The sequence below is a fragment of the Chroicocephalus ridibundus genome, chromosome 1, assembly GCF_963924245.1.
Source record: "Chroicocephalus ridibundus chromosome 1, bChrRid1.1, whole genome shotgun sequence".
In the NCBI taxonomy this organism is placed as follows: domain Eukaryota; kingdom Metazoa; phylum Chordata; class Aves; order Charadriiformes; family Laridae; genus Chroicocephalus; species Chroicocephalus ridibundus.
The window spans coordinates 39,814,692-39,841,805 of record NC_086284.1 but is presented as its reverse complement, the minus strand read 5'-3'; positions in this window follow the sequence as shown (position 1 = coordinate 39,841,805).

Below are 27,114 nucleotides of genomic sequence, written 5' to 3'. Positions count from 1 at the left end.
CTCAGAGTAGGAGGCTCTCCACCAAGTACACTGAATGTTTTTTGTTATCTAAATAAAGTAGCTCCTGTTACAGACAAGTGTTTGATTTATTATGCATTCCAAAATTTTAAAAACCCTAGCTTTATCCTTACTTTACTGTCCTTTGAAAATGACATCCCATACACTGACAGAAAATTTCCATAGACTTCACTGAGCCTTTTGAGAACCCCATACAAAAAGGCTCAATTCCAAAACTTAAGAGCAAAGATGTACTGAAAAAAATGTAGATCTCAAGCACTGAAGTTCATCTTAAAGACCCATTTTTTCTGTTTTGAAAATCTATATTATATGAATGTTCTATGGATCTTTAGATCCCAACTTACATTAACGTTTTTTGCTTGTCTGTTTATTTCTAATGCCTCTTACTTGGTAGTTGTCTGTCCTATGATAAAAAGATATTTTTGGTTAATTGGTGACATGGGAGTATAGATGCTTTATTATTGTATTCCATACATGCTGTATACTTGAATTCCAGGCCTGCAGCTTTGTGCCAAACATGGATATACTGTGAAAAGCTAAACAACAAGGAGGGAAGCACATGAAGAATACCAATGAAGCATAAAACAATCCAAAAGCATTTAAAGGACTCTTCTTTTTTAAAGAGAATTTTTGAGTTACCCTGAATTTCTACATAATCAGCTTTCTTTGGACTGGGAGTTTTTTATTTTTTTTTTTTATTATTGCACTGTCATTGTTAAAAGAATGTTGTTTACTGTGTTCTTTAATACATTCAAGATGCCCTTGTCTTATGCAAAATATTATGTTCCTTAATAGGTTTTTGTTATGGTTGCTGTTAGGGGAAAAAAAACCCTGATAGAATTAGACAACAAACTGGGTAGATAATGTACCATGTAGGTGACTTAGCACATACAACATGTGATTTAATTGTTGAACTTATAGTCTGCTGTAAAAGAGAAACATTGTACATATATTCTTTCTGAAATAATTTCTTTCTGTAATCATTTATTTGTCCCTTGCTCACTCAAATGGAATAAAAATCAGTAAGTAAATGTGTCATATTACTCCTTTCCTGGGATGGAGAGTCACGTTGATAATTGATTAGTTCATTTCCAAGGGATGCAGCAGCAGATTTTCTGGATTTTTTTCCCCCTTGTATTAGTGGTTCAGCAGTTCTTTGCAAAGTTCAATGAGGTTCATTAGCTTATCTGAAGAAAATGGATCTGGTACTTTTGAGGCAGCTTCTTTCTGTGACTTTTCTAATTAAATCTCTTCCATCAGACAAAAAACTGCCCTTTTTACTTGACAAACATTTGTTCTAATTTGGCCTTTGCTGTTTTTTTGGTACTTGTACTTTATCTCTCTCTCTCTCTCTTTCTCTCTCTCTCTCCAACAACAGCAGCAGCAGCTGTTAGTCACAGGACCACACTGTCTGACATTTACTCTGAATCTACTTGCTTATTAAAATATTTCACTGTTAGACAAGCTTATCAGCTGAAAAATACAATAAAGAAGTTCCAGTATGTCAGGTAAGTACCTTTCTAATAAAATGCATTTCTAGTATTTCAGTGCACAACTATTAATGTATGTTTTTTGTAGATATAAAATTAAATTAACCTTCCCTGGAAGGTTGTTTTGAAAGGCAAGTAATCAAGCATTAGTCAGGTGGGAAGTCTCAATCCACAACAAAGAAGTACATTGTATATATAAGAGGGTGAAGTTTTATAGGGACAGCATATTTGTCTACTCTTTTATTAGCATCCTCAAAAAAAATTGTCAGTTTCAAGAGCTCTGCTTCAGAGTGGATTATCCTATGGGGAGGGGGAAGGAGGTTCAAGCAAAGTTTAATCAAAGCACTTTTTCACAATGCTCAGAAAACCTTGGTAAAAGCTTTCTGTGGACAGGCAGATCACTGATTGATTCTTCAGGTATGTATGTTTCTCCTATGCGAAATAATGTGATACGAGGTTAAGTGCTCACTGAGGAACCAAGAGTCTGGGCTTTCAGTTTTCACATTGGACTATGGGAAGATATGCTGAGACTGTGACAAGCATCGCTGTACACAGTTTATGCTGCTATTCTTTAAGACTCGCCAGTGTCATTAGCTTGCCAGTCGTGTAGTCTGTAAGTAATAGGTTGCAATAGCAGCTAAAATTGACAAGTGCTTAGCCCAGAGCATGGATTGAATGTAATTCATAGGGTTCCTGAGTTAATTTCCAATACCTGTTTCATCAAGGCAGACTGATAGATGGCTGCCAGCATCTTCTAGCTTTATCTGTACGTCCCTGTGTCTTTTACTGCCACCATTCTGGAGTTGCTGTTATTTTTTTCCCTTTCTCTGCTTTCTCTTTTCTTCCCCTTTTTCAGCAGCCCCCCTGTTCTTTCTAGTCTTTTTTTCTCTTTCTTTTTTCTTCTGTCTCTCTCTCTCTTTTTTTTTTTTTTTAACATTCCTTCCCTTACATTTGCTCCTCCCTATTTCCATAACTCTAAATTGAGCTTACTCTATAGGCACATCATTCATTTAGATTAGAGGCCCATGCAGCTAAATGCAAGACCTTCAGATGTTATTGAAGTGCATTTTTCCATGTGGCCCTGTTTAAAGTGATGTTTCTTTAGGGACTGCAGGGTGAAATATGAAGTTATCTGGGAGAGTAAATCTGAGATGTTAGACAGATGGTGAAGTGTCAGTGATTCCACAGAAATGCATTTCATTTTTATATAGGGGATGCTTTCAATCAGTTTCGGCCTGAGAAAACAGTTGTTCTTATTGCATCACTGGCATTTCATGTGGTGGGTTTTTTTCTGTGTTTTTTTTTGTTTGTTTGTTTTTGTTTTTTTTTTTAGATCAATACTTAAGTCAATAAAATCATAATAAATTTTAGATGGATTTATGAATGAGTTGGATGTGAATGACAATTCAGGATATCAAAACTGAGAGAAGAAAAGCAATGAAAATATAGAAAAGAAAGAAATATTGCCCAATGAATTCACAAAAAAAAATGTTTGGTTAAAAAAGATATACCCATTTACTGTGGAATATGCAAATTCATTTCTTACATCAACTGTATTTCAGACATATATGCTGATAGAAAATTTGTTATTTAGACTGTGCAGAATGACACTGATTCCCATAGACCTCATGGGTCTACTACCAATTTTAAAAGTGCTTTCTGAGTATATCCTTCTGTAATGGAGGTACTTTTTTTTGAACATTTGATAGTCTTTTTAAAACAACAGCTACAAATATTGTGCAAGGACACCACGTGAAGATTCATTCTATCTAGCCACAGTCACTTCCGCTCTGTGGCCAGCTAAGGTTTTGTGTTGTTTAGCAAAGGAAATATCTAACTTGCATGGCTAAATGTTTCTTCATTTTAATTCAATTTTTTTTCAGCTTTTAATCAAAAAAGACAGTTCTCTCTTTGCTGCTCACTTTGTGCAGCTGTAAAATCCCATGGACGAATCTTCTAACTTGCTTTTGAAAAAAGTTGACAGTCAAGAGTATACAGTCTTCGCTTTCCACTATGTTTTGGGATAGCTGTTTTAAATCTGTGTTGCCAACATAACACAGTCATTTGCTGTTGTGTTTTGTTGTTTGTTTTGTTTTTTTTTTTTTTTTTTTGTGGGGTGGGGTGTGTTCTTTGTTTTTTTGTTTGTTTGTTTGATGGTTTGGGAATTTGTGGTTGTTGTGGTGTTTATTTTTTTTTTTTTTAAATGAAAAGGATGGAGGTATGCCATCAAATTTCCCTGCTGTGTTTCCCCAGCTACATCATATAATACCTTTAGTGTATATTATTGCAAGTCTGAGTGATCTACCAGATTTCTCTGGTCTCCTGGAGAAATCAATACTTACAGGACTTTTATGATAGTCATGTCAATAAAGGAAGAGTTGTAAGAAGGATTAAAAAAAAAAATCAGCAGAAATATTTGGGAGTTGAACTAGATGATCCCTAGAGGTCCCTTCCAACTCTGAAAAATTCTGTGATTCCATGGTTCTGTGAAATAGTAATGTGAAGGGCACAAACAAAGTGCCAGCTTCTGGGATTGGCCACCATTGCTGGACTGGTAGCTGCCAGGAATAGTGTCATTAAAGTGTCATCAAATGTCATTAAAAATATATTTACTAACAATGCAAGCCATATTGACATTGGGGATTTCTTAAAATAGAAATACATTTTAGGACTACTTTTATATTGCAGTTTCTGTGAGTCTGACTGATTTTTAGCTAAATCCCTCTTTGTGGAACCTGTTTTGTTCAGTGTTTCTAAGAAATAGCAGCATATGTTATGATAAGTTTGCGACTAGCTCTTAATCTGTATTTTTTCTACAAGAAAAAAGCTTTTGTTTTCATTCACTTTTTTGGGGAATATGACCTGTTTCAGGACATGATACATCATAGAAATGGAGTAAACTTTGCTTGCTAACCTATTTAGAACGTTTTAGTCTGAGCTTAAAGAATTTTGATTACATTTTATGATAGCTAACCCAAGGTCAAGGAATTTAGTTTCTTTCCATCAAGTGAACAGTGATGAGAAAAACACAGCCTGAAAGCTTTCCCGTTGCTTATCTGGGTTGAATCTTCTCATTCATTTTGTACTTACTTCCAGCTCGTGTGTTCAAAACAATTAAGTAAACAAATACTATTGCTATTTCAATTGTTTATAAAGAATAAAAAAAAGGGAAACACACCTGAATAAGAGCATATACAGGGTGCATCTGGAGGATGTCAGCTAAGAGAAAGCTTCGTTAATAAATTCCTGTCCTTTCTTGCTGTCATCAGTTTGGAAAACAGAAATGCGTGTTTGTAAGTCTGAATAGCCACATACAATTATTTCATGGAAAACATTGAATCAATGAACCCAAAATAATTTCGGTTGCAGATGCTTAATGAAGTTGCCCTTGGCTCTCCTGTAACTTTCCCCAAATATACAATTTTCATTCAAAGTCCTTGCATGACATATGGTAAAAATTAAAAAAAAAAGACAGTCTAGTCTAGAATTATTTTTGTTTTAATTTAGTTCTAGAGATGCGTGCAGACCAGCACAGGGCAGCAGTGACTATTCTAAGCACTACAGAGATATAATATAGTTTGGGATGCTATAAAAGTCAGTGCATATCAATTCTGACTCGCAACCTGACAAACCAACCTGTGAACAGCAGGTGGTGGGTAGCTATTTCATGCCCTGGGAGGCAAGAAAAATGATGGAACTTAGTATTTGAAGGATGGCTGTTCATATAGTTTCATTTCACTGGATGTAACCTGACATCAAATGGTGGAAAAAGTAGAATGTCAGGAAACAACAGTTTTATAAAATATTTTATATAGGCTATTTACAAGGTCACCTTAAGTTTCACTATGTATCTACTGAGATTTCCTGCTTTGTCAAGATATCATTAAAACTTCCTGTAGCTTCTGAAATATTTCAGCAATGCAATCCTTCCAAGTAGTGTTTATGTCAAAGATTATTGTTTTTAATAAAGCCATATGGATAAACTTCAAGGTATCATTTTATTACCTTATGTGATATTTAATTAGTAATCAATCTTTGTCAAGATAAGCAGTTTGATCTGACTTAGCAGGGTAACAAAGTCAGTTGGGAAGAGATAAAACTAATTTTATGTGGAAACTAAGGTGAAGATATTAGTTGTATTAGCATCAGTTCTGCTTTTGTTAAATAGTTTCCTGGGTTTCTTCAAATCATTTGTGGAAAGACCACTTCACTCGAAGGCCTTCACAGTGTTATCATACCAATCAAATTGTTGCACCCTGTACACTGACAATTATATTGTATGTCAATATGAAGTGGTATTTGGGTGAAGCAATATATGTCATCTGAAAAAATGGATCCCTTATAAGACAAATCAATTGCACTTTTATTTAAGATTTGTGATGATTTGTGACTATAAATTAGCATCCTTCATCTTCTGAAAAACATGTGGATAATATTTTTAATTTCTTTGAAACCTTCTGCTGAGTGAATGTTTCAGTACCAATACTAGAATATGTTTAGGATTGATGTAAGTTTAGGATAGGGTGGCTGGTTCAGGACAGGGCTTAATAGATGCCCCCATGTTATGGCTCCAACTGTTGAGTTGGGAAGAAAGCAAAGGCCAAGACCAAACTAAAAGTTAAATTTTATCAAGCAAACTCTGCTAACTATGCTATGTGGCTGTGATTGGAGTTGGTTAGGACTGAAGACTTGCTTTTTAGGAGGATCTGACAGGTTATAACTGGAAATGAGGCCACAGTGGACTATCAGAGCATGGTAAGGGATAGCAGAAATATCTGGATGGGAATAGATCTAAATCTGAAGAGGACTGATGAGATTACAATCAAGGTTTGGAATTCAGGCTCTGAGCATCAATGCATGAGTGTTAAGTATGGGAGGACTACAGGGGTCTGGCTTTGTCCCTGTCATCCATGTATTACGTGGTGGGGATCATGTATGTAAGATTTGTGCTTGTTATGGATTTGGACACATTCTGAGCAGCTACCAATTTGGATTTACTGTTCAGTGAATCAGAAGTAGTAGGACTTTCTTTATAAATCTGGTTAGCAGAGTCTATTCATCAGCATTAGTTTCAGAGTACTGTTAGAATTTGTCTGGCTGGGGTTGATGGGTTAGGGATAGTCTACACGGCTAAAAAGAGAACAACCAAGCTTATGAACCAGTTTATGAATCAGATCACTGATTTTCCACACTAATGGTGTCTCTCACACTCTTTTGCTGTCAGGCATCTCAATGGGAAATTTTGTGGTATACATATCTGTGTGAGTCTGTGTATTTATACAAGCAAGTATGTAATGCAAAGGAGGTTTAAGAAAAAGTTATCATACAAAGCAATAAGAGTGCATGCCATTGATTTTCAAGAAAACACAAACAAGATGAGAATTTAGTTGGCATATGTTGGATAACAGAAAAAATTACCTTATAGGCAATTTTGTTACCGTCTCCTACACACCACTTCTTGGCCTGATTGCCATATGCCTGTTTCCAAGACCTTGAGAAAAATCCTCACTCAAGGGTTCTGCATGGGTGTATTTCCAAATCAATTTATGAAATTAACTATCCCAGCAGCATGGAGTTAAGCCAGTCAATGCCACTTGGCCTCAGGGACAAATAACAATACTTTCCCTTCTTTGATTTAGTACATAACCTAAGGTACTGCTTGACCAGTGTCACACTAGCACTCCAGAGCATCTCTTCCCCCTCCCTCCCTCTGTACTGTGAGGTTTAGATCTGAAGCTTCCAGGGTTTGAATGGGCTGGAGTGAGGACTGGCGTCAGATTTTGGAAAGGATTGCATTTACTGTATCTCTATCAGGAGTCATTTGGTTAAGTTTAAGTCTTGGGCTGGCAGGGGTCACACGAGACATGCATAGGTTTGGGTTGGGACCCATGTCAGCATGCCTAATAACTAGCAGCTCAAATCAGCAAAGACTGTGTATGTAGTCCATGTAATTCCAGTCAGTTTTCCCTCCTAGCCTATTTTCCTGCACACTCATGCAACCTCATATAATTTTATATTGTGGAGGTCCCATCCTCTTCTCTTATCTTACAGTGTAACATCAAAGGTAGTGCAGCTTCAAAAGAAGAAAGTAGGATTTAAGGCCATTTTCTGCTCCACGGTCTGAAGAGAGTGTTAAAGAGGGGAATTACTCTAACTGAAATATCTGGTTTTGAAAAGATTCTAAGCACTGCTGATGAATAGCTCAATGTTTCGGAAAGGAATTCACATTCTAACAGGAGCACCAGTATATGGAAAATCAAAAGTCTTTGTATCTGCCAGTAAACTGACAAAAAGAGATTGGGATGAAGATTTATGCATAAAATTAAAAAAATAATCAATAATATACAGTATCACAGGAAAGGTGAATATGCAAACCCCAGAAATTCTGATTGCCACAGGTGCATTTCAACGGACAGCACCACAGACTGGTCCAGACAAAGTGCTTCCTCAGATACATTGATGAAGCTTTTCTGAACTGACTACTTGCCCCACTATAAAAGAATGGAATTTGTTTTAAAATTTGCAATAACTATAATTTTCTGACTTAAAGAATCATTGTAGGAAATACAATAGTACTCCTTCTCCTCTATGGTGTTTATATCCCAGATGTTGCTCTGTGCAAATATATTTCCTGTCCCAAAAACATTAGGCAATTATTAAGAAGGATTATATAATTTTCCCATGCAATGGAATTTTTACTGATGGTAATGAAAAGAGGTCTCTACTACATACAAATTAATATGGACAAGCAGTCTTTATCACTTCTCATCCACTTCATTAAATAAAGTTTTTTGGTTGCTTACAGAGAATTTTTTCTTTCTTCTTTCTTATAGAATCATAGAGTCATCTAGGTTGGAATGGACCTTTAAGAACATCAAGTCCAACCACTAGCCTAACACTGCCAAGTCCACCATGAGCCCATGTCCCTAAGCACCATGTCTACCTGTCTTTTAAATACCTCCAGTGATGGTGATTCAATCACATCCCTGGGCAGCCTGTTCCAATGTTTGATAACCCTTTCAGGAAGAATTTTCCCCTAATATCTATCCTAAACCTCCCCTAGCGCAACTTGAGGCCATATCCTCTTGTCCTGTTACTTGTTACTTGGGAGAAGGTCTCCCCTCAGCCTCCTTTTCTCCAGTCTAAACAACTCCAGTTCCCTCAGATGCTCCTCAACTTATGTTGTCTTTCATCTTCTTTGCCAGTGTTGTAAGACTCAGTTCTTCCTACTGCTCTAAGTTTAAATTTTATAGAAATGCTTGCACAGTGCATGTTACATGCAGTTTTGCAGTTTTCTTTTCTATGGAAAGCCAGACATCATGGCAATCCAAGTGAAACTGCTGCCCTGATCAGATGCAGTTGGAGATACTCCATAGCAATGGGGGAGTTCAAGAAGTTTAAGCCATATGAACCAGGTTTGACTGAAAAGAGCTCTAACCAAGGGGTCCTAGACAGAGGTACATGAGAGCTGTAAGGATTTACCTTGTTACAAAAGTGAGTGCATTGAAACTAAGTACAAATTTTGTTTGTTTGTTTGTTTTTCATTTTATTTGTTTGGTTGGTTGGTTGGGTTTTTTTTGGGGTGATGTTCTGGGTCCCTTTGATTTTGAGCAAACTTTGAGATACTTTTTGAGAACTTTGAATATTCTTCCAGAAGCAGAGGGATGGTTTTCAGTTCTGGGTCAATAATACGTTTAACAACTCTAACAATCAGATAAAACGTATATGCTTATTCAGTTCAAAGCAGCTGTATACAAATATTGGTAAGGTTTATTTTGCCTAAAAAGAGTGAATTGAAAATTTCATATCCAGCTGAAGCTAACTAGTTGCCCTCTGAAATAGATGGAGAGAGACATTATCAGAAGATGATTCATCCAAACAGTCTTAGACAGCTGACTTAGGCTAGAATGAATTGCCTCCTGGAGGTGTCTATCTCTGTCCATTTACTTCAGGGAAAGCACAGATGACTAATTTAATCACCCAAAGTCACTTCTCTACAAGCTTGACTGAAGTTCAATAAAATGAACCTTTCCCTCAGTTCTATTACAGGAATTGCACAGCAAACTAATTAAATATGTAACAGCTTTGCAATATAGGCTTTTTAACTATAGATTGGTGCTAACTAAACTCCTTCACCTAAATACCCTAGGTGTTTGAAAAAAATCAGGGAAGATTTAAAGCTTTGTAGTACAGGTTGCTGTCTTTAAGGAAATAGTAAAGACTCTTCTTTCTCTAGTGGAGGTTCTTCCTCATAATTCATTACTTTCACTGCACAGTCATGTCAGCTTCCCCCAGTAAAACTAATTCAGCAACCACATCTTTATGTGACCACTCTTTTTTGATACATTCAAATGATTTCCTTTGATTAGATTTTTTTTTATACTGGATCTCAGCAGGATACTTTCTCAGAAATCCAGCTATTTGTCTGAAAATTAATGTGCCTTTTTCAAACATCTACCTTTGTCAAGATAAAAATATCCCACTTTCTACCCTGTATGTCATATCTCCTTATGAGGCTTCTAAGTAGTGGCTGTCTTCCTTTGTTGTTGCTTTCAGAAGTTTAACGAAACTCTCTTGCAGTAGTTGTAACAGAAACCCTTAAAAGTAACCTTCCTTCACAAGTGTGTGCTTCCTGCTTTGCAGACCATTCTGAAAATATATTGAACGTCTGCCTCCCATTTTTAATTGTTAATTGACACCTAATTTCCCTGTGTACTTTTATCTAGCAAGTGCTTACGCATGTATGGTACAGAGTATCAAAGCCCTGTTCTGGAAGTCTTTTTCACAGGCAGATATTAAACCTCAGAGATTAAAGTCAATGCTCAAAACCCCTTCATTTTTTTGTACTCCTCCTCTTTCCTTTTGACCTCTTTCAGCAAGCTGAAGAGTCACATGCATCTGTTCCATCATCCACTCAACTGGACTGCTTTTTCGTTGTTACTGCAAAGGGAGGCCGAAGAGGACAAAAAATCTGGTATATGGTGTGATTTTGCTTGATTAGAAAAGCCTTACTCCATGAGGACCATGGGTTTATGTTGGAGTGTTGAGCTAAAGGCAGTCCTTTGAAAGGGGAGGACTCAAACATCAATAGCTAGAATAAGTGATAGGAATATTATTTGCTTGGCATGCGGTGTTTTCAAAAGTAGGTCTCATGCTCATGTTCGTGCTTCTTTCATTGCAGGCAAACTCTTTGTCTTGCCTTCTTTGAGTGTTAAAATTACAGGTTTCCTATCAGGTATCAAGGTATTACAATATTATCAGAAAGCAGAAGAACACATAATGTTCTGTTTCATGTTAAGCATGGTGCAAAGAAGAGCCCTGTCCTAAAGGCCTTACAGCCCAAGCTTGAAACAGGGGATGAGATTTACTAGGAGTCTTTGTGGACATGTTGACATGTAATATCAGCAGCTTGAGAATTTATAGATTGGTTTTGTTCCAACGAAACAGAGAGCACTGTAAAAAAGAAATTAGGAGCAAATGGCTTTTAAGTTCATCTCCTTAAACTAAGGAAGATGCACAGTTCATCACATTTCACATGTTTAGTTTTAGATGTATAGAGCTTTGACATTGACTTTTCAGCTGTTCATAACTCACTGAAATAAAAATTTATGGCATTATTGTTGTGATCTATTTTGATAAATAAATTAAATTAATATGAAAAACTAACTTATTTTCATTGTCTTTCAAGAGCCACTAAATTGATTAATTGAGATGTTCAGTTCTGAAGTTGTCCGAGACAAATCCTATTTCAAATATCTACCTAAGATGGTACATATTCTAGTTTTCCAGATTTTCCTAAATCTGCTGATTTTTAGTAGTTGGGTGTGGTTTCTTTTTTAGAAAAGATATTAATAAAGAACTGTGTCTTTCATTTTTACATTTTCATTTAATAGCTTATTTAAATATGACCTCTCCCATCCTCTCCCATCATTTCCATGCTCTTTCTTGTAGCTCAGCAGTTTTAATTTACAGAAAACACAGGGACAGCAGAGTCACTCATGTCTGAGAAACTTGGTGAAAAGAATCACATCTATAAATGACACACGACAGTGACAGAAGTGATCTGGCTAACTGAAGAAGTTACCACCTTTGGCTGTATCACACCTGCTAAGATGCAGCAACTGTCCATGAGGGCACTCCCTAATCTACCCAGTGTGAAGTAAAACAAGCAGAATGGAGGTGGCTAGATCAAGCATTTTTCATTAATTCATGCCCAGTACTTCTTGTTTGTGAGACAGTTATTCTGGGAATCCACACTAATTCTGCTGGTCTTACGTCTGTTGTTTAGTGTGTCCTGTTCCGAAATCTGTCTCAGTTAGTGATTCTTTCAAAAATGTATAACCATGAGGTAAAAATAAAACGGATATGAAGTGCAAATACCTGAAAAGTCAAAAAACGATCAAACCAAAAAGTAAAAGGAGCCCAGTATGCTGCCTTTCTGTGTATCCCTATCTTTGGCATTCTATTTTGTTAGGAAGGTTGTATTCTATTAACCTATTTTAGCTGTGTTTTGAAACAATTGTCTGAAAACTCTTTCTTTTTGCATAAGAGAATACACCCTCCTGTGGTGTTTATAACATCTTTTTCTAAGCACATTTCAGTATATTCTGATGGACCCCAAATAATCAGACTCTGACTACTCATTTTGTTGTTGCTGCTGCTTTTTTTTCCCCCTGTTTATTATTCAATCTAATGGAAATGTGAATGTACATAAAATAGTGAAGAGATATTTTAGTTCTGTCAGGAAATTTTGCCCCCTTCATTGTTGTTTGGTAGAAACAGAGGTTATCAAATCTGTATAGGCTGTGCAGTAATGAAGAACTTTATAATTACCAGTGGGAATTTTAAGGTGCATAACCTGCCACCCCTCCAACCCCTGTTTATGGCAGGCACATGTTAATGTGAAAAATAGTTTAAAAGGATAAAACCATTTATGCAATTTCATTACGATATACAGAATTCACGTGACGTTATCCAGTTATCTTCTAATATTTAGCAAATTATTTCAGTAGAGTTCTGAGTCATTCCAAATTCTAATACTCAACATACGGGCTTCTGTCTTCTTGAAATTTACTCAAATTTTCTAATACACTATTATTTTTAATTACTGAAATCTCAAGAAATGCCAGCTATTGTCAGCATTCCACTCATAAAGCTGCTAAATAGGTTTCAGATGTTACATCTTGCTCAAACATTTACAATTATATGTTACATACCACGGGTCATTTCTCTGAATGCAAATGTACTACTACAGTATATTCCAAGAGGTTTTATTATGCATCTGAATGAGTTCTGGAGTTACAAATAGTTGTCTATATTATAAGCAGAGAATATGTTGGTTTTGCCTGACGTGATGTGGGACAGAACCAAGTAGCTCCAGCAGTCTGCTACAGTCATGTGTTTCTAGGAAAAGATCTAATGTCTTCAAGTGAAAATAGGATTTTGTCATTAATGTGATGGAGCATGAATAGTCCACTAAACTGGAATAAGATTTTCTTTGCTTTACCTAACAAACTTGAAACCACTCTGAAGTCATTTATCCAATGGCTATTTAATGTTAATACACAAATAATCCTGAGAGCAGGAATCAGATTGCAAGTTTTCCATCACCCAGCTGAGTGACCAAGCTATTGGGCTAGAAAGTCATGTTCACTCTAAAAATCTCTTGTTTGATTATGAAAGTAGAAGATGATAAGCTGCTTGGTCGAGGTTGAAGCTACATATTTCATTTCATTTCAACACTGTCTTCCATTAACATCCTCATAGAGAAGCTGTTGAAGTATGGCTTGGATAAGCAGACAGTGAAGTCGACTGAAAACTAGTTGAATGGCTGGGCCAAAAGAGTTGTTGACCTGTGAAACAAAGTCTAGACGGAGGCTGGTAACTAGTGGTGTACCCCAGGGTTCAAAACTGGGTCCAATCTTGTTCAGCACCTTCATCAATGATCTGGATGATGGTGCAGGGTGTACCCTCCAGCAAGCCATGACACAAAACCGGTAGAAGTGGCAAATACACCAGAGGGTTATGCTGCCATCCAGAGGGACCTTGACAGGATGCAGAAATGTCTTGACAGGAACCTCATGAAGTTAAACAAGGGTAAATGTGAAGTGCTGCATCTGAAGAGGAATAACCTTGTTTTGATAAGTGTTTTGTACATAAGAAAAACCCAATAATTGTCTAGGTCATGAGAATAGGAGTTGTGTTGTGACTTGCAAGCTTGATCAGACTCCTGAAGCATTTGGGCAAATTTTAAAGAAGGACAGAAGGGGACTGAAATCACAGACTACAGGTTTGATATAAGAAGAGGAACTAATTTTAGTTTCCCAGGAAAAGAAAGCGTCCAACAAAGCCTTTCATAAAGCTGACTACAGAATAGGATCACGTGCAAGAGTAAATACAATTGAGTTTCTAAACCTCAGTGATCATCACTGCATACTAACAACTGAAACAGAATTTAAACTTAATGTTTAATGTCATTGTTCTGACTTTAGTAACTGATGCTTTAAAGAAAGTGAAGAACCGCAATGAAAAAGAATTTAGATTTTCATATACTAATGGACAATAGGAGGCAAATGAGGAACGTGGATTTTCAGATAGCAGGAACTATCTAGTGCCCAATAAAGTCAATGTTTCTAGTCATATTTAGTCTAAATCTAGACTCTTAAATCACCAGATCTAAGCAAAAGATGGGAAAGTGCAAAAGAATCATGTTTTTTAATACCCAGCCTTTTTGTTTGAGCAGCAAAACTAATAATAAAAATATTTAAAATATTTAAAGTGATTTAATAAAATGTTTCAATATAATTAATTTGTTGCATTTCCCTGGACAAGAGTAGAGACGTACTCATCCAAATATTACATTGCTATAAATAACATCAGAGAACATGGATTAAATGCAAACAAAAAATGAAAAAAAGTCCTGAGTCAGGATACTTTCCTTCAGTCTCCTGCAGTATGCTGTCTGAATTTTTTTCATCTTTACATAAATCTTTCACAAAAGTGTAACTGGGCTTGAAATTTTCTTCAGAACTAATTGCAGAATAGGGATGTTTTCAGAAAACACCGAGTCCAAACAGAATATACTTTGAGTATATGATAAACTGGAGAACAACAAGCCACAAATAACAAACTATATGCTTAAGAATTCCCAAGAAAATCAATAATATATCTTTCTTTCTAAGACTAGTGTTTCTCTTTAAAAGAGCAAATTATAAACTTTTTTGTTCGAACTGTTTGGCTTGACCCTGGTGTTAACTGAGAAGGGAAGAGGGGGGAGAGAGTAAAACGCTGTTGTTGATAGTTCTGCTTTTCGTCTTCGTATGGCGGACATACTGATAGGATGACCCACCGCCTACTTCAGTGCTTGTAGGCAAAAGATGGAGCAGCTTTATGTTATCCATGAAAACCAGAAGCCTGTGTGACAATGCTGATTGATCTGCAGAAAGATCACATAAGAAATATTTGAAGGAGAACGACAAAATATGTTACATATATATTCTCAGAACCAAAAGCAAAGATCTTGGAAACCTTAGATTAGGAAGTATCTCAGGCACACCCTGGCTGTCTAAAAGTTAGATGCCCAGTACAAAATAGTTAGTTAGGATCTCTCAGGCATCTCCAGCTGGCAGTTCATCAAGACAAGTGGCAAAGATACATAGAAAGAATGGTGATGTGGAAATCCAGTCTCTCTCCATTGGCTGTATAGGACACATAAGCATTTTGCTTAAATTAGGAATCTGACTTTTCAATGAGTAAAATTAGGTAGGATACATCATCCTGTGTGTATCCAGAATTATTAGAACTCCATCTTTTAGGAATGACTCTTTTTTGAAACCTATGGAACTCAACAGACATTATTTTTAAATGACACAGAGAATTTTAATAGAAAATTATATTGGATTTAGAACTATGCTATAGTATTGTCATCCTCAGACATTGTTCCCTAATTAATTTAGTCAGGGATAGGTACAAACAGCCTGCAGCTTACCATGTTTTATTAAAATAAGCAAATCTGTTACATAGCTCGGTATTTTCTGATGTATATATTTTAACACATTTTGTTGTTTTCCAATGTTTTTTTTTTATTTCTTCTTTTCTTTTTAATATGAATCTAAAGTGTTTTTAAGATTATATGTTCAACTGACTACATTGTTCTAATATTATATATCTCCTGGTTATTTGATTTTGACTATTCTGTGGGATCATGAGGCAACTTAGATGTTTGTCTTCCTTTGTCTCTCAAACAGGCATTATTAGTCAGATCTATTGGCCTCTCTTTTTCTTGGGATGTCTGTTATAATTTCTTAATGCTGCAATGCACCAACATTAGTCAGCTCAAAATGCTGCCTATGAAACTCAAGGAAGTTATTCAGCCACTTGGCTCCTCAGACTGCTTTTTTTTAAAGTGTGCTAATTTGCAGAAATAGGTTACTAGTTTCACTGTTAATGATGAGACCAGAATAAGCTGTTGCTGCTCTCACTGCTCTGAGTGACAGAAACCCCCTGCAAAGACCAAGTTTACGTGAATTTTTCTCTGAAGAATCAGGCTGTTCGCTCTGCTGCTAAATGCCTATATCAGTAAAGAACTTTTAAAAACCAGAGAGTGTATTCTCTCTTTAATCCACAGAATACAGTACTCCCATCTATCATCAAGAAAAATACGCTGTGTAAAACCTAAAGGTATCCTTGAAAGAACAAAGGATGTGGCTGTGGTTATTACTCTTGAATGAGTTGGAAATGTTTCTGTATCAAGAAAAGTTGAAGGTATCAAAGAATTCTAGAGAACTTAAAGGTTGCCTTAGTAAAGTATCCGTGGGAGACAATGCCCTCTTTCAGGTTAGCTGAAATGACAAGAGAAAGCCATTTACATTGAATTGACATATATATGCATAGGTACTAAAAGTATTCCAAATGTGGTTTGTTATTGCCTAAGCTATCAAATAAAACCAGTAAAATGTTTTTCTGGGTATCTCAGGTTCTTAGAATGTTATTTCAGAACAAAAGAAACATCTAGAATGATAATGTGAGGTTGTTGTCCTTCAATCTTAGGTCACTTCTTTTAAGAACCCTAGAAATGTAAAGATGGCTGTTTATAGTTAATGTACCATATAAAGAAAATGTTTCACCAATCATACTAAAATTGGCTGAAAGAAAGAGGAGACAATAGACAGGAGAACAATAGAAGAAGGAGTTAATAGAAGGAGGACCATAGAGAAAGGAATGAGGACACCTAACATGGAGAAAAAACATTTCAGAGCAATAACCATGACACCTCTCGGGCTGTGATCCCAAAATCTGTCACAGAATAAGCTGCATTAATCATGGCCATTTACTGCTTGTTGAAGTCTGAAATTTTGCATGATTCTGTAGATAACACAGTTCATAATCACACAGAAGAACATAGGACAATCTGTAAAACCACCTATTCTGAATGAACAGGACACAGACAGACAATCATATAAAATAATCCCAGTGACACTAGAGTGATGATTTTTCATTCTCACATACCAAATGTGAATCAAATCTCTACCTCATTATTAAAAAAAAAAGCAAAAAAAAACAACAACAAAAACAAACCAAAAACTCAAAACAACAGCAAAATAAAACGAACCAAAAACACAAAGAAAAGAAACTGTTAAATTGCTGCAACTCATAGCAACTTTAATACTACTGGAGGGCTTGTCTACAAATAGATATTTCCTGGCATATCTACAATCTATGCTGCTATAGCTGTATTGGTTTAAGATCAGTATGGACATTCTGTTTCAAAATAATAGTCATTTTATTTGGAATAATTACTCCAGAGTAATTATTCTGGGACAATATAACAGTTTTGGCATACAGGATCTCCACATGGGAGCTAAAACTGATAGAACTATGGCAGAATAATTAGTTCAGTATATCTACGCCAGGAAATATCTATGTGTATACAAGCCAGCATTGTCAATAATTATATTCTTTTTACTTACTTTCCTTAGATATTTTCTACCGGCTGTTTATGTTGCACATCTAGTCTATCTAGTTCTTGTTTAGAGGACCATTATAAAATGGTTCTACTTGAAGATCTACAGCTATGGAATAGGATCGGTGCCCTGGTAGCAGGTGAGGGACTGGGAGCTGTGTCCAGGGAAGCATTCAAGCAGGCTGAGCCTGAGCCCCACCACAGCACCAGGAGGAAGGGTGAGTGACAGCAGTGCGAGGCTGCTGCTGAGGAGGACAGAGGACACCGTCTGCCCACCTGGCTTGCTGCCCTGGAGGGCTTCCTGCTTGTCAGGTGCTTGGATCTGGGATGTTGTGGAGAGGCTGCTGAGGCTTGTCCAGCCCTTGGACTGTCACCCCTTGCTGCTTTTCCTCACAGGCACCAATGATACCGTCAGGGAGATCTGTAACATATCTCAAGTGTGAATGCATGACTCTGGGGGTGAGCGTGAAGGGTACAGAGGTTGGAGTCCCAGGCAGTTTTCTTCTCAATTCTGCTGGCGAGGCCTTAAGGAGTGTATGGATCCCATGGATTAATAGCTGTTTGTGTTGCTGGTGTCAAAAACAGGGGTTTAACTTTTATGGCCATTGGAATCCTTCTTAGTATCAAGACCTGCTAGGAAGACATAGGATACAACTGACCAAGTTTGGCAAACACATCTTCACCAACTGGCTGGCTAACCTGCTGACAAGAACTTTAAACTAAAAATGATGGGGAAGGAAGATGACTCCCAATCAAGTAAGAAAGTGGTGGAGGGAATGGCAAGCAAAGGGTGCATGATGGTCAACAAAGAAATGTGGTCAGATAGTTGACACAACTGGAACTCTGCAGTGGCTAGATATAGGCTCTTTAGAAAGGACAGGCATTCCTTGTGAGGAGGGCAAGTTGCCTTTTATGTGAGGCAGCAGTGGGAATGCATGAAGCCCTGCCTAGGGGTGGGTGATGAGTCAGCTGGGGGCTGAGGGTGGAGATTAGAGGGCAGACCAACATGGCTGATGTTGCGGTGAGCGTCTGCTACAAACCACCTGATCAGAAAGAAGATGGGGTCTTCTTCAGACAACAAGAAGAAACTTCACATTTGCAGGTCCTAGTCTTAATGTGTGATGTTAACTACGCCAATATCTCCAGTAAAGGCAATATAACAGGGAAGAGGCAATCCAGGACAATTTCCTGACACAGGTGATCAAGGAGCTGACAAAGGGAGATGCTCTGCTAGACCTGATTCTTACAAACAAGGAAGGACTGGAAGGGGATGTGAAGGTTGGGGGCAGGCCTGCATGGATGAGCAAGGAGCTCTTGACTAAACTCAGGCATAAAAACAAAATGTACAAGAGATGGAAGTGGGTACAGGACCTGAGGGGAATATAGAGACACCATCTGAGCATGAAGGGATTAGGATAAGAAAGCTAAAACCCTCCTGATTTGAATCTTGGGAATAATGTGAAGAGCAAGAATGGCTTGCTGCTGAAAGAGAGAGAGGACCTGGTAACAAAGGACAGAGAAAAGTCAGGGGTATTTAATGTTTTCTTCATCTCAGTCCATACTGGTAAGACTTGCCTTCAGGAATTCCAAGTCCCAAAGACCAATGAAAAAAATCCAGAAGAAGACTTACCTTAACTTTAAAATTATTCTTTTTTGAAAATTACTTGATTATCTTGATTATCTCTGAAAGGAACAGGGGAGCAGGGTTAGTTCTTGTCTAGTCTTAAGTAAGACTTGCAACAGAGTCTCTGATAACATCGACATAGACAAACTGATGAGTTACAGACTAGGTAATCGGACAGTGAGGCAGATCGAAAATTGGCTGGAATGATGGGCTTAGAGGCATGTAACCAGCTGGTTATATCACTAACTGTAGAGACTTTAAAAGGCTGGAGAAATGGAAAGACAGGAGCCTCATGAAGTTCAACAGAAGGGAATGCCAAATCCTGAACCAGGAGAGAAATAACCCTATCTACCAGCACAAATTGGGACCCATCTGTCTGGAAAGCTGTTATACACAGAAGGCCTTAGGATGCTGGTGGACAACAAGTTGACCACTTGCCAGCAATGCACCTTTGAGGCAAAGAAAGAAAACAGCCTCCTGGGCTGCATTTGGCAGACCATTGCCAGCAGGTTGAGGGAGGTGATTCTTCCCCTCTGCAGAGCACTGGTGAGACACATCTGGAGTCCTGGGTCCAATTCTGGGCTCCCCAGTGCAAGAGAGACATACTGAAGCAAAGTGCCACAAAGGTAATGAAGGGACTGGAGCCTCTGACATACGGTGAGAGCTTGAGAGAGCTGTGACTGTTCAGCCTGGAGAAGAGAAGGCTTAGGGGGATCTTGTCCCAGTGTGCACGCACCTGATGGGAGTGGTAAAGAACACAGAACCAGACCCTTCTCAGTGGTGCCCATTGAAAAGACAGAAGGCAATTGGCACAAACTGAAATGCAGGAAATGGCATTTAAACATAAAAGAAAAATGTTTTACTGTGCGGATGGTTGAAGACTTAAACCTGGTTTTCCAATGATATTGGGAACTCTTCACCCTTGCAGATGTTCAAAACCTGATGAGGAGTTGCCCTGAGCAACCTGTTTCAGCTGCCCCTGTCTTCAGGAGAAAGGTTGGACTAGATGACCTCTAGAAATGCCTTCCAGTGTCAAATGTTCCATGAACCTTGATTCTTTAAAATACATATGTTATGGCACTGTTTATTCTTACTGTGATTATCAGAATTAATGTTTGTGCACTCTTGCTTAGTCTTCGTGAGCTCCAGTACTCAAGAGCATTTTTCAGTATTTTTCCTTATAGTGATATAGCTGCTCTGGGAAACAGAAATTACAATGCAGTGAATATTCAGCATCACTCAGTGATCTTAATTTGTTATCATAGTTGTTATAACCCTTATAACCCTTTTTCGTATTTGTTTTAAAGATTATAGAAATAACACACACAATGTAAGACTGTACATTCAATAGTCTAATATCTGCTCATGCAGAGAAGAATTCCCACATCACCTGGGCATCACAAATGGGTAATTTTTAATTTAATCTGAATATTTGTATGGATCAGCAAAATATACCTTGTTGACACCTAAAATTTGATAATTGTAACTCCGAATTATTTTAATTTCTATAAATGAGAGATATAGCAAACCGTAGTGCCAAAAAATGGATATAATCTTGAAATTTAGTGATGGTGTGACTCCTTACTCCCCACAGGTGTCTTAAAACCTCCTTCTTGTTAACTGTTACCCTCTAGTACAAAGATTTGACAATGGTTGCAGCTAATAAAAAGGGCCAGTGACCTTTTAGGAACCTGCTATGGAAAAGTCAAAATTCAATTGGGAGATTTTTTTCTTCAGCATCTCATAAAGAATGAATGTACTAAATGTCAAGATTTTAGCTCAATAGGAATTTAAAATTCATTGTCAGTCATTCAAAGAATGACCTGTGAATAGCATCAGACTAGACTAGGCTATAGGAAAGGAAACCACAGGTGCCCCTTGTCCTCACCTTATCTCTGGCAAATACCACTGAACAATTTAGTGAAGTATTTTAGATTCACAGTTTGCAGACTGCAGTGGGTGGGCTTCCCTCTCTGCTATTATTGTCACGGATTTTTTTGGTGGAAAGAGAACCAAAGTGGTGGTCTATCTCAAATTTTTGTTCCTATAGCTGTCTGAAGGATAAAACTTGTGTTCTTCTAAAATGAATCCCAGTGACTGCGTCACTGTGGAAAGGAAGAAGCAAAATAATGTTGTCAAGAAAAATCCTTATCACACATGTTGATCACGTATTTTTGGTGGAGAGATTCATAGTGGCTGGAAACTTTTCATCTTGCATCTCTAACAATTTTCTGTCCTTTTATAATTTCCCCTTCTGACATTTATCTTTTCAAATACCATGAAGCAATGTTACGACATTAATTAATACCTGGCTTTTTTGCTTGTTGCTGACATGCATCGTAAAGGATGGATTTTACCACAGAGGAGAAATGTCTGTGGCTGAGACAGAATTTCAACTCCAATTCTTAATGGAAAAATATGAATCCATGAAAGCCTTACAGCATTTTATATTGAGATTCTTACTTAATATCTATTGGTATTCAGAAATACAGGTTGTATGGCCTATTGAATTTAGGTTTTGGGCCTGCATCCAGGAACCACTGGATTCTTATTGTAGTTCTGCTACTGATCTGGTTTTGTACCTTGGGCAAGTTACCTTAACTGTTAGTAGTTACTTATAACATCAAGTGAACAGGGTGATTAATTAATTAATGGGCCACATAATGAACGTCATAATTCCATTTACTCCAAGGAATTATGTCAGGGATTAATTTCATCCAGTGTTTCTACAATACTTTGAAAATATTCTACTAAGTGCTAAGTATTAAACGTGAAGTGAATACTAGTATATATGATTTGATATTCAGTATTCAATATTGAATATTGATATTTTCACTTGTAAAGTTTTTAGTTTTACTGTGAAAAATAAGTTAAGGTTAGAGAAGAGGCTGAATTGTTAAAGGAAGATGGCAACCACAAAGGAAAAATGACAACTAGTAGAATATTGGAGATATATAGTACGATAGTACATGCAGGAAGAATGTTGCTCAAAAGGGGTTATCTTTCATACAGAGACAAAACATCAGAGAAAAAAGATTTATAAAACCAATTAAGGGATCAAAGTGTAGGTAACCAAGTAAAGAAATGAAAGGGTGATGACAATGTAAGCGATGCTGATGAAAACAGGTAGCTAGAAAAAATAGTATGAGAATTAAGACAGTTCCTATAGTTGATAAAAAGATTCTGGAAAGGAAGTTGTAAAGTACACTTAACAGGAAAGAAAGAGGGAGAGTGTGTGTGTGTGTGTGCGTGTAAGTATATGACAGCAAGAGAGATTTAATACCACCCAAAAGAATAAATGTTAGATGACGCTCTACCTCTACAAAGATTCAGAGTAGTTTTCCTCTCTTCTCTCAAACTTTTTGAAGTTGCCAAAGCAAGACAGTTTCTGAAGAAACTTGGACAATGTAAGCCACTTACTGTTAAAAATCAATTTACTAAAGGGGACACTGGAACAAATCCAAAGCTGATTTGAAAATTAAAGGGGATATGATTGTGGTAACAGTGGTACCCTACAAAACTGAAGTGTTTGAAGAGGAACATTATTGCTGCATTGATTGTTTGACCTGTATTGAAAAGGAAACATGAAAGTCAAAGCTCTGCTAGGTACAAACATTGATAACTGGAGAGGAGTCCTTGTAGTTGAAGTAAAAGCATGCCAGGGAACACTGTGTGCAACTCCACCTCCAGCTGCTACTTCTCCTTGAACAGGTCAATAATGATAATGCGTTTCCCTTAGGAAATAGGGCCTAAGGTTTTCTATTTTTTTTTCCCCTGGTGCTTGACCTTTTCAAAGTCAGTGCCTAAATCAGTGAAACAAGTGACTTAAAAAAACTCCAACACTGAAGACAGACCACAATTGCTGTCCTTAAAATCTTTTCTTCACTAAAATAATCATTTAAGAACAAATTGTCTAACCTTTCATCAGTCCAGGGCAGGTTATGACTGTAGACAGCATTGAATCAGGCTATCAATAGAAATTGTGGTTGGGAATTTTCTGAAGCAGAACCTAAATACATGTATGCATGTTACAGAAATATTAAAATAACACATACAGATGCACAGATAGATGCACACACAGGATTGAGCTAATCATAGTGTCTCAAGCAGAACATGACACAGTAAACTCTTTGGGACACTTAATATCACATGCTTTAACTAGTAAGTAATAAATCATTATGTATATATCGTGTTGTGCATATTTCAACTACCAGGAAAAAAATAATCTCTTTTATACAGCCTTAACAACATTACTGTCAGCTACAACTGCTTCAGTTCACTGCAAATTCCATTCTTGATGGTAAGTGTCTGGCAGTAGTATTAATGAGTAATTCCTGAGATAATATCTGGCTGCATCGTCGTGGTTTATACTTATTACCCAAATTGTATAAGACAAGGTGCATGCACCGTAGATCTATTTCATTGCTATGCCATACTCCATGTACAAGCATTGAGTGGAATTCTTTGGTTATATAAAAAGTCTCTTAGTAGATTTCCTAATCAGAATGTATTGCTCTAAGGACGCAACACCAGCATCTACCTGGGTAATTATTGCAGGATTTCTCTAACACCTTCTTTCAACATCGTGCTTCTTACTCTGTTGATTTTAGGATTTCAAGCAAGCAAAGGCTTGAGACCAGCAGGACAGCCCTTCTTCAGGATCTGAATAATAATTCAGTCCAGGGAGCTTGTCTCCATGATGAAAAACACCAAAGTCTATCCTCAGGTGTTGCAGAGGCTCACTGAGCTGGGAATCGAATTCATTGCAAAGCAGATAAAACAGTGGTGCTTGAGGCAGGATGAAACAAGATCTAAGAAAATAATCATGCCCCTAGAGCAAACAGACTTAGATGACATTTTCTGAACTGAACAAGGGTCTCCATTAAGTGATCATTCACAGTCATATTTATTGACAGGATAAAAGCAGGAGGAAGCAGTTTGAGGACACAGATTGTTCTGGACCATGGGGTCCTCCTAACAAGGAGCCAGAAGGAATGGAGACAGAACTGAGATGATATGGAGCGTAAGACACAGAAATATATTCCTTTGTGCTGTGATTGTGCCTTGTCCCTCCATATATGACTGAAAGATATGGTTGATTGCACTGGATCCTTTGACCTGGCATTAAAAGTTGTTCTCACATTTAGTTCTTTAAGACATAGCTACCACCGAGGTCAAAAGTGTCGTAGCTTCTAATGGTAGCCAAGATATTTTATCCATTCATCAGGGAAAATCTTCTATTTTCCAGTCCCTAACTGGGGGGACTCAGGTGGGCAGCTGATCCCAATGGACTAAAGGGATATTCCATACCATATGACATTATGCTCAGCTATAAACTAGGGAGAGGTAGGTAGAGGGGTTGCTGCTCGGGGACTGGCTGGACATCAGTTAGTTGGTGGTGAGCAATTGTTTTCTTGTTTTCATTTGCATCACTTGTCTTTCTTGGGTTTTATTTATCTCTCGGTTATTTTTTTCATTATAATTTATTATTATTATTGTTTTATTTTATTTCAATTATTAAACTGTTTTTATCCCAACCTATGAGTTTTCTCACTTTTATCCCTCCAATTTTCCCCCGCCATCCCACTGGGAGAGACTGAGCGAGTTGCTGTGTGGTGCTTAGTTGCTGGCTGGACTTAAATCATGACATCATACTCCAGTCTGATTAGATGTGAGTTATCTATAAGTTAATGACACAGGGCTACATTAACATGGTATCAAGCCTGCACATACTTTTCAGTTGCATACATTTGGACACACCACAATTCTTTTGCACCTATGCAGTTCCAGTGTTGACCTAACTTTTATCTGGCCTCCTAGAAATACCTGCACAAAGACCCTGCATCTATATAACATCCTCTGCAGTAAAATTTTCTAAACTGGGAGAAAAAGCCATTCAATCCAAAGAATTGCTATGCTGTTGGAGACCCAGAAAAGAGTGAGAAAAACATGCCTTTCTGCTTCATCATGTTAAACACAGATTACTTGGTATGGGCATTTCCTTGGTATTATCCAATAAAAATATCTGCAAATAGGCTAAGAGTTTCTACAGTTTCTTCTTTCTTTGGTGAATAGCAAAAATGCCAATAGCTGTGATACAATCACTGAGAAGCAACAAACTCATTTGAAGTCTTTTGATACCTTGGTTATGTGCATATCTACCTTTACAGAACTTCAGTTATACATTGCCAAAGTTGAGCAATACAATTGTAAATCAACTGTAATACATTTACATAATACATACTGCAAAAGCAAGTTCATCCGAGGCATGTTTGGCCATGAGAAACAGTCGCTTTGTGTAGAGTGGCAAAAATTGTGACAACAGTTAGTCTTTTATCTTTCATTACTCTGTTTTTTGAGGGGACTTACTTCTTAATATTAGGAGAAGTTTCACAAATAAAATTGTAAAAACCAGCTTGTCTTAAAAGCCCAAGGTCCCCTGACACTACAAGCACAGTCTCCCTTTATCTTCAATGAGCTGAGTGGAAGAAAGAAAAAAGTCAAGAATCAACACATTGTCTTGGACAACTAACATCAGCCATTGGAACAGGGATTGTGCATCACCCTTGGACAGCCTTAGGGGAGAACATTATAAAATTATAAAGCATTAAAACAGTCAGCAAACTGACTAGCAGAGATGTGGCCTCCCCCTGTTACTGTGGAAAATACTACTTAAAACTGCAGAGATGAAAGACCTTTTAATCTATTGAGGGAAGGATAAGATTCAAGTGAAATGTTACAGAGAAACTTGCTATAATTCTGCAGATATTTAGTTCTGCTTATGGCATTAATACCATCAAAAGAACCTTCGGAAACTAAAGTGGAAATGGTAAGAAACTGACTTTAACAAAATAAATATTTAACTTGTAGGGTGGCCAAATTATTACTTGTAGGTAGAATGTGACCCACATTCAGCAGCTCTGCAATGCAGCCTGCAGCAGTTTTATTACTTATTAGAAACACACAGCTTATAGACAACCACAAATCCCAGGACACGTCACTCCTGACAAAACATACTCTTCTTATCCCTCCCCTGGCCCAGAACCAGATTGATCAAGCTTGAGGCACTGTACACTGAGAGCCACAGGCCCTCCAAATCATCACCGCTCCCCTCTTTTTAAAGTAGCTGTTAGCTACTCTGAATAAATTGCAACTGTCTTGTAGATTTAGAGTGCAAGGCCTTACTGGGATGATGTTGCTTCACTGATGACACAGCAGGCTACTTTCTTCAAGATTTACCCTTAGTGAATATCTGGTTACATTATAAGAGGGAAAAAAACCAAAACCAAAACCAAACCGAAACAAACCAAAAAACAACTTCCAATCTAATTTCAAATTGCATAGCAATGTTATCTTCCAGGACCAGGAAAACACATTGATTAGTAGCTGTTGGTGGCTAGGAATCATCTCTATGGTAAAAGTGACCCCTAAGGTACAAGCAATGGCATGACAGTGGAATTTTGACTAATGACTGTAGACATTGGTCTATTCCTTTCTCTTAGGAAAAATGCAAAGAAAAGCAAAGAAAAGCCCTTCTTAGCCCTAGCCTTAGTTACCTGAGTGTTCACTTCACCTGAGCAAGTGGAAAATTAGATCTAGACACATGAGCAACAAGGTGATCCCTAATTCAACCTCGTAATTTTTTTTAATTCCCAATTCATAATTCTGTGATTTTCTGTACTGAAGATTATTTTCCATGACAGAAATAGTCCTTTGATACAAAAAAAGCCTGCAATTTACATTTTGAGATATAAGTCAGCCTTTAATTATCGGGTGGTAGTATAAAGTTTTACATGGAGACAAGCTACTTCGTAACTTTTTGATGCACCTGGCACCAACCTCTATCAGAGAAGGGACCCCAGGGCTACTTACCTGAGCAGGACTCTGAGACTGTGATGACTGAGCCAGTCATCTGAGTACATTCTACTCAGACTAAGTAGCTGTAAAATTCTAGGTATTTTTATTCAAATACTTTAACCCCAAAAGCTGTATCCTTTACCAAATCTGTTTTTAAGGAGATT